Source organism: Diceros bicornis, chromosome 7 (assembly GCF_020826845.1).
Source record: "Diceros bicornis minor isolate mBicDic1 chromosome 7, mDicBic1.mat.cur, whole genome shotgun sequence".
Lineage (NCBI taxonomy): Eukaryota > Metazoa > Chordata > Mammalia > Perissodactyla > Rhinocerotidae > Diceros > Diceros bicornis.
The window spans coordinates 40804194-40819663 of record NC_080746.1 but is presented as its reverse complement, the minus strand read 5'-3'; the positions used below and the strand labels follow the sequence as shown (position 1 = coordinate 40819663).

The 15470-nt window shown below is 42.4% G+C and overlaps 1 protein-coding gene across 1 annotated transcript in view; it reads left to right on the top strand.

The window, feature by feature from the left end:
- Positions 1-15470, top strand: part of FAT3 (FAT atypical cadherin 3) — a 605429-nt gene that overhangs the window by 391983 nt on the left and 197976 nt on the right. The window lies entirely within an intron of this gene.

The following is a 15470-nucleotide window of genomic DNA, read 5'->3' as shown; positions in this document are numbered from 1 at the left end:
AGGGTTTCTATAAGTTTCCTGAACTGAATTGTAAAAGAAGTAGTGTCACCTCAGTCGCTGCTCCCTGAAACCCTAAAAAATAAGGGAATTAGCAGAGATGAGTCAAGTGTGAACTCAGTCTTCTTCACTTCATGGTCTTAGCTCCAAGCTCTGGAGGGAAATGGGCTATGTGCCCATAGTCTCCTTTCTGACTCGTTATGGTCCTTCCGCTCTCTGTTCATCCCCACCAGGCTGCCTTGAGAGCCATGCCGTTCATACTGTAGTATAGACGTGGTCTCACAAGGATGCTGACATTCTCTGTGGCGGAGAGATGCAGTTTGCTCCAACTGGGTCTTCCTTTTCTTTCACCTCCAGATCACTTGCACTCCAAGCTTATCTTTTCCCGTTTAGCTCTCTATTTGGAAACACCTTCTCTGCTTTGTTTGATGCTAATTTTATGACATTGTCTGTTGGCGACTTGCTGCCTTTTGAAAGAGGCCCAAAAAAGAGTTGAGTTATGAAAGCCGTAAAAGTAGTGAACTAGAACATCAAGCTTGAGAGGAGTCTGGGTTAAACATCTGTGTTTCATGGTTTAATTGATAAAGATTTTCATTTGGCAAGGGAACAGATAATACTTGATGAATTCATCCAGATTTTTATTTCTAATTCATAGTTAAGGGTCAATTTGAAGGGCATTTAAAACATATCCTCAAGGGGCAAGTTGCTAGTGTAAATTGTTCTGCTAAGGTGAGAGATGGCAGCATGACAGGGCTCTGAGGGGAGGAGGGGGAGGGTAGGAGACTGAGCTATAGTCCAGCCTTATCAGGGGCTGCAGGGGGGAAAGAGCAGGAAACTGGGACACAGAAGGTTATCACGGGCCAGCCTGGAAGTGGCACACATCCTATCTTCTCACATTCCATTGGCTGGGGTCAATCACATGGCCATGCCCAGCTGCAAGAGAAGCTGGGAAGTCTAGTCCAACTGTGTGCCCAGGGAGAAGAGGAAACCAGTTATGGGAAGCAGCTAGCTATTGCCAACACAGGACCGTGGCCAAGACACATCGTCTCTGGGCCTCAGTTTACTCACCTGTAAGACGAGGAGGCGATGCCTAAGATTCTGCTTGTACCTCTAACATCTATGATTCCAACTCAGTAGCAGATCTGATTCTGCTACACCATTTGCAGTTAATTCTTAGAGGAATTTTCCAACAATTAAAAAATTAAAAAAAATAAAAACTAGTGAGAAGTGAGCTACAACACTTGCGTTAAAAGGAAGTGTTCTGTCTGACCTCTTTCCTATTCTCATTACATGGGATGAAGTAGGTTTTTCTTGCTCTTCCCCTCAGCCCCTTCTACCCTTTCCCCTCTCCTACTTAACCCCAGCAGGCTTGTAAACAAACACAACAGAAACAAAAAACCAAGAGAACATCACCACACCACCCCTCCCTTCTAAGGTGATTCTGAATACGGGCCAGCTCCCTTTAGGATGGAGGCCAGGCATTTTGGCAGATCCCTTTGGAATTTTGAAGCCAGAGTGCTGACAGTTGAGACCTTAGTGAATGGGCCTGCGGAGGAGCCAGTGCTGATTAACGACATACACACACACAGGCCGCACAAAGAATGTTGGCTCTTGCTGGGGTGGTGATGTCATCCCTAGTAACAGGTGGCAGGCCTCTTTCTCTGAGCCCTCCTCAAGGAGGTCCTAGTGTTCCCAGTCATGAATGCGGAACAATAAGGCGACCACAGGGTTAACTGCCACTTTCACTGGCTCTTTTGTGGAGCTGGGACCATTCCCATAGAAATGTCATTGGCTTGAACTGATTTCTTTTTTCCTGCTGCCCAAATGTCAGACTCTCATATAAAAGTGGATCATGAGCAACTTTCGCCACCAAGGCCTTTTCAATAGCAGCATAGTGATGTGTATGCTTTTCCTTGTGCAAATAGAAGTGAACCTGCCCCAGGGAGGGTAGTGGGACGTGAGTCTGCTCTGGGTTCCCCATTAGGAAAGATCATCAGAGCAGCATGAGACCTGCATTGCCTGTTGGGTTTGATATTTTGCCTTTTTGTGTCCTCTGGTTTGGGAGCACAGCATGTCTTCATGACTGGATGCCAGGACAACGAAGTTAAAAGACCTCACTAGCAGTTCTTACAGAAAGTTGCAAATGGAACCACCCCATAGTAACCTGTATCAGGATTGAGGTTGGCTGGACATGACCTAAATCGACTGCTCTCAATCCTGTTACACTGGTAAAGGAGACTTTTACAAATGCACATCCTCAGTACCTTCCATGTACTCAGTACGTAAAATGAAAGACACAAAGAAAAAGAAGAAGATATGATCCTTGCCTACGGGAGATTTGGTATGCCCGGGTGGGCCTGGGAATCTCTATTTTGACGGTGATCCAAGTGGTTCTGGTTCTCCCTGGCCTCAGGCCATCGGGGCCTCTAGCGTAGAAACAGCGATTGCAGGGAGTATGGAGAAATAGCATGGGCTTTGGACTCACACAATGTGGGTTGGAATCTGGGCTCTACCACCTACAAGCTGTGTGACCTTGATCAAGTCATCTAACTTTCCTGAACCTGGCTTTCCATTATCTGTAAAACAAAGAAAATTGTACCTTCCTCTAGGATCATTATGAGGTTTAGAATAAATGTGTTTCAAGCTCCTAGCACCATGCCTGACATAGTATAAATCACTTAGTAAACAGGTCTGTCTTTACACTAGGCCTGTTTCTTCAGTCTCTTCTCTATAAAATGTGAGAGTTGGACCAGATGACTTCTAAGCACCTTCTAAGATTTAACATTCTGTGGCACTATTGTGGCGTTGGTGTCAACTTTCAGAGTGGGTTGTGTCCAAGCCCCATGAAAAGTTCCCCAGCCAGGGAAGAAGTCCCTTGACGAGGGTGAAATGTGGAAGTCATAAACCAAGCAGGGCACTGAGACAGCACCAAAGGCTGCCTGTGTGAGGACATAGCTGCCTTCCGTGATTTTAATTTATAAGGTTATAAACATCTCTGGCTTTCCACGATGCCTTTTACAGCATCAACAACTATGATTTATCTAGATCCTTTTTCAGCTTTTTTATGGTTTTTCACCCTGTTCTATGCCCTGGTATAAAGAATCTAAGTTGACTCTTGCCATCTCAAGTAATACTTTCTTTTACATGGTGTAGAACTAATTCTTTCATCCTTCAGAGCTTGGGCTCCGGTTCAGACAGACGGATCCCAGCTCCAAAGCTTTCTAGCTTTGATATCTCACACCATCACCCAACATGCCTAAGCCTCTAGAGCGATGACCACAGAAATGAATATTCCACAATGTTTGCAAAGTAAATGAAATAACTCATGCCCTGCCCTCTGCAAGCATATGGGGGTGGGAGGAGTGCTCAACACACGACAGTCCCCTTCTTAATTTCACAGGCAAGCCCGTGTTGGTTGTGTCCATGCCTTTGTGAATACACAGATTTTGACGGTATCCCTTTTCGTGCCTGTTGCCCTGAGACCTGGTCTGTCCTACACAGAATTTACACTTTGGACACATCGATTACCTGTTCCTCAGTACTTTGCCTCTCTTTGTTGTTGCTTGTATGAGCAAACAGCCCATTTGTCCCTTCTGGGTTAGGAAAAGATGGCTAGCCCTGTAGAGAGGCTGAGTGGCAATGTGACAGTGTTAAGAACATGTACGTTGGGGACAGGCAACTCTGCTTTCCAATTCCAGTCCCTTGTGCTAGCTATAAGCCCGAGGGCAAATCATTTAACTTCTGAGCCTCTATTCCTGATTCATAAAACAGAAATAATCATGCCAACCTCACAGTGTGATTGCGGAGATTACATGAGAGTGTGTAAAGTAATCGTAAGGCAGCTAGTACTACTGTCATAAAAATAGACAGTGTGGGCTATAGATAGAAAGTGGATCAGAAGTCAAAGACCCAGTGTTACCAACAACTGGCCACATGACTACAGAGGACCCATTTAACCCCTCTCTGTCTTTTCTTAGCTGTCAAAAGGCATAATAATTCTTCTCATATGGATACCACAGTGGTGTTTTCTGGCTAAAAAGAGATAACATAAAAGTGGTGTCCTTATTATTTTTATTAATGCTCTAATTCTTTTTGGTGCTGCCCAGAGATGGCTTTCATTCTGATGACTTGGCATCTGATGTGTAGACATGCTTTTGAGGCATGGGCAATCTCTAGTTTATCTTCAGTGCATATGTTTGTGATAGGGATGTTTCATTTCTGTGGTTGAAATAACTGCTTTCCATTCTGGAGCATTCCTTAAAAGCAGATTTCCCATTCACAAACTTCAGTTGACTTGATGCTGATCAACACCAAAACCAGTGCCTCTCCCTGCCCAATTAGACGCAACCACTGTGCAGCCTTTTCTAGATACGGATCTGCAACCACATTACATGTTTCTTTATTAATGAAACACAGCAGATCTCATCCGTTTAGAGGATACTCAAATTACCTCTAGGAGGAAGTACTTTGTTAATGAGCTGAACTGCCTTGTTTAGGGGGATAAGTTGTGTTGACATATCAGGTATCCTTTTGAGCCAGCGTGCCCGAGTGCCTGGGAATTGGGGCCAGACAGTGTTTCATGACACAAGTTTCCTGAATTCCATCGCCTGAAATTTTCTGTAGCAAAGAGGAAGCTAGATTATTTACACTGTGATAACATCTGCAGAAGAAATGGCTTGAATTTCAAAAGAGAAAAAGCATTTTATAAATGGGTCACACCTGTGGTAGGAAACAAGACAGGTTGGGTGGGCAAATTGTCTGCACACAAAAACACTCCGTGTCTAGCCGGAGCTTACTCGTAGGACAAGAGGAAGGCTCAGGAAGCCTCCAGATCCCGTGCTAATAATCAATCATGTCACTCCCTTCCTCAAAAACCCTTAAGTAGCTTTCCATTGCTGTAAAAATAAATTTTTTTAAAAAACACTAAATCCAACATACAAAGCCCCTGCCTCATCCCACCCCATTACTCCTTGACTCACTCTTCTGAAACCACACTGGCCTTCTTTCACCAAGCTCTTTCTCATCCCAGATGGTTACCACATGCTGGTTACTCCTAGAATGTTTTCTCCTTACTCAGGTTGACTAGATTGTGCCCATTCTCCAGGACTCATCTTTAAGGTCTTTTCTTTGAAGTGGCCTTCTCTGTACACTCCAATCTAAATTTGGTCCCCTTTTATCTGTTTTATTGTATTCCCTGGTTTTCCTTCAAAGCACTTACTATAGTTTCTAATCCTGTATTTGTATGCTTATTTGTTTAATGTGTGTCTTTCATACTAGACTGTAAATTCCATGAGGGCAGGGACTGTGTCTGTTTTGCTCTTTGTTATATCCTTTTTATATCTGAGTAAAGTGCTTAGACAATAATAGAGGCTTATTAGATAAATTCTGGAATGAATTAATGAATGAATGAGGTCTTTGTCAGAGTTGACTGCTAAGCAAACAGGACAAAATATACAGTGGGTGCCCTCTCATCCCCAGGCTCATCCATCCATCTAATCATGGTTCATTTGACCTGGCACCCTGGCATCATTATCACATTCAAAAGACCTTTTTAGAGTCAGGCTCTCCATCCATGTGGTCCTCAGCCTTCCCATTGTTGGATGGGCAGGAAAATCTAATAGAAGCATCTTTATAGCAGAAATAAATTTTACGTTTCCAAACCTTGGAAACTCTGAAGTAAATACTGCTGAAGACTCTGCCCTTTGTTTTAAATGGTTGTGATTTATGAAGGAAAATCTTTGATCACCATATTGTTGTTTAGTCCCTAGAGACAAATATACTTGGCAGGGTGAGGGCAGGTGTCAGCAACCAATTAGAATCACAAAAAAAGTTATCAGCTGGCACAGTTGTCCTCCACTCTTTGCTGCTTTGTGATCTAACTAGACATACATATTGGGGAGCTTGTTTAGAGGTGGATGACCATGATGGGACATGATCTGAAATCCTTGAATCAGAGTGAGGAACTGGGACATAGTGATTATCTTGGAGAGAAAAAGGAGAAATCCAATGTTTCTCGGTAAGTATTCAAAGAGGTGCCATATAGAACAGGAGAAAATTTCACCGTGTTTTGCTGGAGGGCTAAACTACATGAACATCATAGGGATACATTTTCCATCACTACAAGGAGGAACTTACGATCCCTCTTTGGATTCAGAAGTGAAGGTCGGGGCCGGCCCCGTGGCTTAGCTATTAAGCTCACTCCACTACTGGCGGCCCGGGTTAGGATCCGGGCACACACCGACGCACCGCTTCTCCGGCCATGCTAAGGCCGCGTCCCACATACAGCAACTAGAAGGATGTGCGACTATGACATGCAACTATCTACTGGGGCTTCGGGGGGGGGGGGAAGGAGGGGATTGGCAATAGATGTTAGCTCAGAGCTGGCCCTCCTCAGCAAAGAGGAGGATTAGCATGGATGTTAGCTCAGGGCTGATCTTCCTCACAAAAAAAAAAGAAGTGAAGGTCGACCTGTCCTGAAGCTGGAAGGAGAAATCAGGTAGAAGTTGTTTCATCATCTGGTAGGGATATTGCAAAAAGTGTTCATGTATTGATTCTCAGATGAGCACTGAAACTCTTTCTACTCTAAGAGTTAGTAATTCTGTTTGGGGTTATTATTAAAAACCATTCATTAGTTTGATTTGGCTTTGGGTTTAGGCTACTTTACTTCAGGCCTTGGGAGCCGAAGGTCAGACTAATTTTTAAAATTGATTTAAAATGGAAATTAAATTTAAATTAGATTATTTCCTCAATTTTACATGACCACTGCATACTCAGTGCTATGCAAAGAAGTCATAAACTAAAAAGCTTTTTCCAAGTGTCATTTTTATTTAAATTTTTTTACTGTTATGTATCCAATTATGTTCAATTCAACAAACACTAATGAACGTCTATTATATGTATTTATCCAACAAATCTTTCTTGCATATTTACTATGGGCCAGACTGTATTAGACACTGAGAACACAGAGCTTGTCATTAGGAACTCATGATCAAGTTCAGATAAATACATAAGGAATAACAATCCCTGAGGCAACTGCCATGATAGACATTTGCACATGGTACTATGAGAGGGCAGAGAAGACCACATAAGTCATCCTTATAGAAGAATAAGTGGTTAGGGAGGCTTCCAAGTGGAGGTTAACTGCCAGACACCCAGATGCAAAGATGGGTGAGACACATTTTCTCTCCTCCAAGAGTTTGCAATTAAGTTCGTAGTTTGGTGTCCAGAAGATGCCTAAATGTTCACAAGGCACTAGTTCCTTATGTGTTAGACTGTCATCTTATTTCATTAGCTATGACATGACCCCTATATATTACTTTTCAACCTAGTCTGGACTCCAGTCCTGCAATAAAAATATTCGTAGGAGTCTGGAATGAAGAAGATCCCAAATCTGAAGGTTGGCATGAAGCCAGGTGAGTGAGGCGTCCTCCTTGACTTCTCCTGGCCTCTTCTGCATTTGCCAACAGAAACACTTATTGTGCTCCAGACAAGGTGTTGGGTATGATGTGGAAGGAAAGGAGGAATTTAGAGATGTAGAGGACAGAGCACTGTGACATTGGACCCTCCAAGGACTATGAGCTCCTGAGGTTGAGGACAAGGAGAGAAAGGAAGAGATTTATGGGTGTGTGTTATGGTGCACAGGGAAGTGTGGATCTTAATGCAAAAACATTGAGAACCTAGGGTCCAATGTTACTACTCCTTCTTTCTCCCCTACCCACCTCAACTCTGCTTCTTGGTTCTGAATTATATTACGTTACCTTGCTTCTTAAAGGCATAAAGGATCTAGAAAAAATATGTATAATTAGGGTTTTGGAAGGCGCAAAATAAATAAGTTACGTTCATTGAGATATCTTCATAATTACACCTCCTCTGAGAATGAGATCTGCCAGGTTTTATTTCCTGTTCCTCCTCTGAAACTGATCTTCCTCTGACTCAGTTGTCTTATCATTTTAATGGAATAAGAATGCTTGTTACCCTCACAATTTAAAGAGGTGTCCTGAGAATTCATTTCCTACAGCTTGAGTAGTTAAGAAATCTAATTCTCAAGCAGGAAGCATGAATGTTAGTCTCTTTGTGATCCTTGAGAAACGTTTATCGTCCATTTGCTCTACTGAGAAGCCAAATGAGCAGTGAGAAAAACTCGTCTTCTTAGGTTCAGAGGTCTCATCTGTGCAATTGGAGGAAGGAAACAGTTCCTACATGCACAGCTAGATCATTCAGAATTTGCTCTTTGCATTTGTATAGTGGTGAACTTCTGAGTACAGAATAAGGACCTAAAGTCCATCTCAACAGCACTTAAACTTAGAACTCAATGGGTAGCAATTAGGAGAAATTTAAAGTGTACCCGGGAGGCTCCAAAAGTAAATATTTCTCTGGGCAGATGTGTTATAGCTGAATTAACTGGTGTTTGTGCAACTGCAATGAATCGGAGAGATAACAGTCTTTATTGCCGGTAGATGTGGCCTGTGATTTCAAAATACAAGTGGTGTTAAATGTTCCCAGTAGAGGTTCAGGCAGTTTGCTGAGAAAACCACTGCCGCTGCCAGGTTATGATCATACTGCCTTAGGTTATTTGTCCAATTCTAAGTAATGAGATTCCCATCACCCTCCATTTGAGGTGTGTTTATTTTACGAGAACTTGGGTCAAATGGAACTTGAATTTCACTTGATCGTATTCTCCACTAAGAACCGTTCCTAGAGGAGTAAAACACAAGATTCATCTCTTTCCTATTGTTTAACGTTTTTGCAAGAGAAGAACAAATGGTCACCCCTTTAGGTTGATTGGATAATTTGGGGTGATGCCTCCAGCCTCTCACTTTCACAGGTGAGAAAGCTGTAAAGAGGATGCTGCTGTCTCGATGCTCTGATCTTTTCTGTTTCCATCCTGAGACCACTTGACAGGAGCAGCCTTTTGTGAGATCCCTTCCAGGGTATAATAACAGGAGAGGGGGGTGAGTAGTGTAGAGGTGGAGGCCACAGGGGCCAGAAAAAAGAAACAGGGAATGCCTGTAAGGCAGTGAGCAGCAAATATCTGTTCTGGCTTACGATAATTGTTGTTACCTTTGCTGTAATACAATGCATTTCACCAAAATAAAGACTCTACTACAGATGAGAATGGTTTAGATTTGGTCCAAGAGAGGCCAGGATAAGGCAGGTATTCACGTGGGCTCGTCATCTGCTATGCTGCAACCCTCATGCTACGTGCTTTTAGATGTATGATTGTAACTTACATTTCCAATAAGCGCATAAGGTTAGTACTTTCCCCACCTGACAGATGAGGAAAGAGATGTCAAATGGAATGTAAATTGCAAAGCTTGGGCTGGAATCCAGACTGTTTGATTATGGTCATCTTACTTAGATATGGCTGAGGTCAGCATGATTGCCACAAAGGCATTTCACACTTGAAGAATTCCTGAAGGAGGTAATGATCCCTGGTGCCCAGCCTGAAAGCATTTAATACATTTTTGTTGAGCGAATCAATGAATGGGATGAAATTTAAACTAAGTTTTGAAATAGGTAAGGTTGAAAAGAAGTAGATCTTAGTCAAAGCATGAGTGTCGAATTGTGGAACGGCTAGAGAGTTTATCATTACACATCCTTTTTTATTCACATCTCTGTACTAAGACCTGAAATATGAGAGATTTTAATCACTGTCCTATTTTTGTTAAAGTAAGACTTTTTGTTAGAAATAGCTCTTTTAAAGTTGTCTTGCTTGGATCCTCTCATTTTCATTCATTGTCTCTACTGGTGTTTATTAAAGCACTATGTCTAGGCACAGTGCCAAGGAGAGTTAGGGCTAGAAGAAGACTGGGATCTACATCAAGTTGAGTTGGGACTTTACTCAATAGGCTACTGGGATGTGATGGTAGGGAAGTCATGGGTGATGATAAATGGATGAGCTATGTAGTTAAAATAGTTGTTATTATCCCTATTACCGGTGCAGACGCAGAGTCACAGAGTGGTTATGTGACTTGCATAAGATCATAGAGTAGCTAAGGAGTGATATATATCCTTGTTTTCTGGACTCTGGAGCTTTCTCCACTATCTCCCACTGTGATCTTTCTTAACAAAGGCCACAAAATAGGGAGAGGGTAAAAGAAAAGAGATAGATGGAAACTTCTACCTATGGACTTCCCACAGAAGAGCCCCCGTTTATACAGGCAGAGGAATATAACAGAGCAAAAGGGATCTAGAAGTAAGAGATGCTTGCCCTGAGGAGCAGAGAGCTATTTTGATGATCTCATTTCAGAAGATTAAAATCAACTCTGAGATTTGACTTCAGTCCATTGACTCAAATGGGATTAGATCTCTTAACCTTTACACTGACCTCTTCGGTCTGATGGTAGAAGTCAGTTACGTCCATCTCCCCCGAATTTCCTGCCAGCAGGATGCTGACCCCCAGGTATTGCAGTAGAATTAAACTTCTAACTGACCTTTCCTGACAGTTGGCCCTTAAGGCTCCTGGGTTTTTGAAAGAGAATAGAGAATTCTAAGGTGTTCCTGAACTTCCATATATTCCAAACTCTCTATTTGCAAATTAATAATCTAATTGTTCAGTATTTATGGGGAGTGAGGTAAAATTATAAAAGTTAAATATATTTAATAACTACGTAAGGAGAGAATAAGGAACACATCAAGTTGCATGGCACTGCAGGTACTTTTGCACACCTCATCTCATTTCACATTCACAGTGGTCCCATGAGGTAGATTGGAGCATTCCCCTTTTATAGGTGAGGAAACTGAAGCTCAAAATCATTTAGCTGGGAAACAGGGAGGCCTGGAATCAAACCTGGATCTTGCTGACTCCCGTCTACTGTCCTTCAGGCTAATACCCCAATGGAGAGCGTCCAGAAACTTTAGTGGTAGAGTCAAAACTGATACTGAAAACATTTACTGTGAAAATTAAAATAGAACAAAAGCATGCAAAATATTTAAATGCAAGGGCAGGAGGGTTAAGTATTTTGCATATAGGCATTCCTCCTTTCATTCAACAGCCGTTTATTGAGGGTCTACTATGCGCCAGGCATTCTTCTAGATGCTGCAGATATGCCAGTATATAAGACAGAGGTGAAGCTCCTGCTTTTGTAAGGCTTAACATTCTAGAGAAAGAGTTAGACAATAGATAAATGAACAAGTATGCAAACAGGATAATTTCAGACAGATGGGGTCAGAAGAAAATAAAACAAGGAGAGGGAGACGTTAAGTGGGGTGATCAGAGAGGGGAAATGTTCTCTTGAGAGGTGATATTTGAACTGAGGTCTGTGTGATAAAGAAGGAACCTGCCATGCAGATATTGGGGGAGGATACTGGCCAAGGGAAGGGCAATTGTGAATTGAGTTGAATTTATTAAGTATGAAGACTTTGCTTTCAAAAAAAAGAGATTAGCAATAGGGAGAGCTGGAGGAGGACATAAACTCAGGAGAGAAACCCTAGAGAAGATCTAGGAGAAATCTAAATGGTGAAGGTCTTGGCAGAGCTCTTAAGAGAAGCATGGCATTTGAATCTCTTTAGAGTCTCCTTCGGTTAATGCGGGTCCCCAATGACATTTAATTGGATTGATCCTACAAGAGCTCAATGGCTTAAGACAAAAACACTGCCCACACATCAAATTTGCTCTTTTCTAAAGCAGTAGCACAGTAGGAAGGCTTGATGTGGCCCCAAACCCACTGGGAGCTGAAAATCAAGTGTAGACCCTTATCTGAAGATGTTTTTCCAGTGAATGAAATAATGAATGGAAAATAGAATAGGAATAAAATCTGGAGATGGTAAAACCATTCCTGTGCTTTTTAAAATATTTTGATTAAATAATGGAGTGATTTTACAGAAAGAGTGGAAGATACAATTGAATAGGAAAAGAAGTCTTGTGTCCTCATGGTTAAGAATAAGGATTCTGGGGGCCAGCCCTGTGGCGTAGTGGTTAAGTCCGATGCACTCTGCTTTGGTGGCCCAGGTTTGCAGGTTTGGATACCAGGCACAGACCTACACCACTTATCAAGCCATGTTGTGGTGGTGACCCACATACAAAATAGAGGAAGATTGGCAACAGATGTTAGCTCAGAGCGAATCTTCCTCACAAGTAAAAAAATTAAAAAAAAAAGAAGGGATTCTGGAGTTAGACAACTTGATCAAGTTTCAAATCTCTGTCACTTATTAACTGGATAACCTCTGGCAAGTTACTTGGTCTTGCTAAGACTCAATTATGTCATCTGCAAAATGGGAATGATATGAGTATTTAGCAATTTAGTAATTGTAATGTAGAGTTGTTATGAGGATTAAATGAAACCTTGCATGTAAAGTGCTAGGCATACTGCCTGCCACATAGAGAATAATCAGAAAATGGTATCAGTTGTTAGCTATATTAGGGAGAAACTGTGGGGAATTTTTAGAAAAGTGTAACTCTGTGAGGAAGACAGAAGTCATAAAGCAGATCTGGGTGTTTTAAGCAAGGGCATTACCTAATTGGGGCTAAGCATTGTGCAAATGAATCTGACTGTTCGCTGCTCCTCTCTGTGCCTCAGTTTCCCCATCTGCGAACTGAAGTGGGTGCCAGGGCAAGATAGTAAACATTCTCACATGCGTCCAGCCTTGAAAATCTACTGTTTGATAAGTTAGTCACAGAGACTGGGCATTCAGTTGTGATCTAAAACTAGGATGACCCACCGTCCTAGTTTGCCCAAGACTGATGGGTTTCTTGGGACGTAGACCTGAGAATTTCAGTGCTGTAACTGGGACAGTCTCAGGCAAACTGGGATGGCTACTCACCCCACAAAGCATTGCTTCTAAGAGAAGGCAAAGGGAATGATGAGGAAGTTCTATGTAAATGATATCTGACTGGCCTTCTCTTAGCATCCTCTACTTGTAGCTTTGTTAGGCTCAAGTACTTGCTTGTAATGCGGTCTTGGTCCCTTTGTTCTGAGCCTGACAGAAACAGAGAGGGGACTTTTCTCACTGTCACCTACAATGCTGTTTCATGACGTGTAAAAACGTAAAAACACTTCCATGTTAAAAGTTAAGAGATCCCCTTGCAGTGCCAACTGACTGAGTGTCCATAAGGAGAAAGGTATTATTTTCCTTCCATTCCCAGCAATAAATAATGCAAAATTCCAAGGTTTCCCCTAAGGTCTCCTGAAGTAACCTTGGGATAGGACTGGGGGTCCTTCTTGCCTGTGTGCATTCCCTGTCTCATCAGAAGACCATGGAAAGACCTTCTCCTCCTTGTCTACCTGACAAGCTTCTACTCATTCCAACCAAGACCCCATCCTGAGAAGCTTCCGCTGTAGCCCCAGGTGGAGTTTAAGGCTGACCCCTCTATGCCCCCATATTATCTTTTTGTATAGTTCTACCTGAGCCTTTAAAAGCTTGGCTATAGTTATTTATTCACTGGCCATTCTCCATTACTCTTCAGCAGTCTCTGAAGGCAAGTACCCTGGTGCCAAGCCAGTGGTGAGCTGGAACTGTTCTTCATGTTATATTAAAAACTCAGAGCCCAGGATGGCTGATGAGACTGTGGAATGCATCCTGCCTTCTGTCCTGTCTGCTACTTCAGTTTATTAATGCAAAACCTTCCAACAATTTTCTTTTCCATGGGAAAAATGAAACCCATTAATATAATTTCAAACCTTAGCCTATCTAGCTTGAGTCTCAGGTTTTCTAGCGTCAAGGTACCAATGTGACTCAAAACAATTAAAATTGAAGCAAAATTAAATAGTCTTGTTGAATGGATGCTAAACCAAAAGCCAGTTCCATGACACGTAGCATCGACATGTACAAGGACTAATTATCCACTAATTACAACCACAGTAGAATTGAGCTCATTTTCACTGAGAAAGAAGGACTGACACAGTGTTATGAATGGTTTAAAAAACCCACTCTCAAACTCTGTATGCACAGCCATTTGTTCAGAAGATACTGAATTTCTCAGAGTGCAACAAAGAAGATGGCATTTTCTTTTATGGCATGTTTATTTGGCTAGTTGGTTTTTAAATGGTACCTCTTGTGTACACATCCGTTAGAGACTGTTAGGCCCAAAGAAGGAACGCTAAACTGCTGAAAATGTAAAAGAAGCATTTTGCAACTGTGCTTCTGGCCCCTTTGATGGATTGACTGGGAGGGGATGGAGGTCAACCTTGGGATGACAAGAAAAGGAGTAAGAAAAGAGAGACAGAGGGACGTGAACGTGAGTGCCCAGCAGACCCAACACCAGTGGCAGGCCTTAACTTTCAACTTGCCAAGGCATTTGCCCCATTTCAGGTCTGCCATCACTGTTCTCATCCCTGAAAGAGGAGGAAAACCTAAACAAGCGTCTGACACCTCTACCAAGGGAACCAGTAAAGGAAAACCAACCAAATAATTAGAATGTTCTAGCTAAGGGCACACATTAGGAGTCACACAGAGCTAACTACTTCGCAATGTAACACTCAATAAATGATATGTACTTATGTTTATTTTGTGGGTAAATATGGAAAAAACAAGATCTAGACACAGATGCTATGGTAGTGTTTGAGGCTGCCCACCTCCCCCCAACTCTCTACACCCGCCCCAATCCCACAGAGCCAGTATTAGCTGCTCTCTGATTTTTCCCCTGCCTTACTATTGCTTTCAATATTTCTCTCAATTTCTTGCCTGTTCTTGTTTCTTCTTTTTTTTTTAATTTTCTGAACAAGAAACTAAAATGTCACCTAAGTCATCTTTTTGATAAGACATGGCTACAGTACCCCCTTAGCACACTCCTTACTAGATTATTGGTTGCATTTGGGAAGAATTAATTCACTAGAATCCAGCCAGGAGTGTGATCCTCAAGGGACTTGCACTTGTCTTCCACTTTGATAACCACGGAGTACTTGGTAGACCTAGAGAAATCAGAGGCTGGCTGTTTGGTGCAACCTCCACTTTTCTGTTTTTCACACACCCCCCCCACCCCCACTGTTTTAATGTTCTTTGGGAAATGAAACATGGCCTGAGCCCTCTCTGACAGGTTAGCAATTCCTGCTTATATATGAGAAATTCTTGGATAAATAACATAATTAAGTTAAACAAGAAGCAAAGGCACATGAGAAATAAAACGCATATTAGAAAGACTCAAGGGCCAGCCCGGCGGCTCAGCGGTTAAGTGCGCGCGGTCCGCTACTGGCGGCCCGAGTTCGGATCCCGGGCGCGCACTGAGACACCGCTTCTCCTGCCATGCTGAGGCCGTGTCCCACATACAGCAACTAGAAGGACGTGCAACTATGACGTATAACTATCTACTGGGGCTTTGGGGGGAACAAAAAAAAGGAGGAGGATTGACAATAGATGTTAGCTCAGAGCCGGTCTTCCTCAGCAAAAAGAGGAGGATTAGCATGGATGTTAGCTCAGGGCTGATCTTCCTCAAAAAAAAAAAAAAAGAAAAGAAAGAAAGACTCAAGAAAAACTCATTAGCATTGGCAATCTGCCATTTCCCTCCATTAACCTCAATTAACCACGCAGACTGTAGT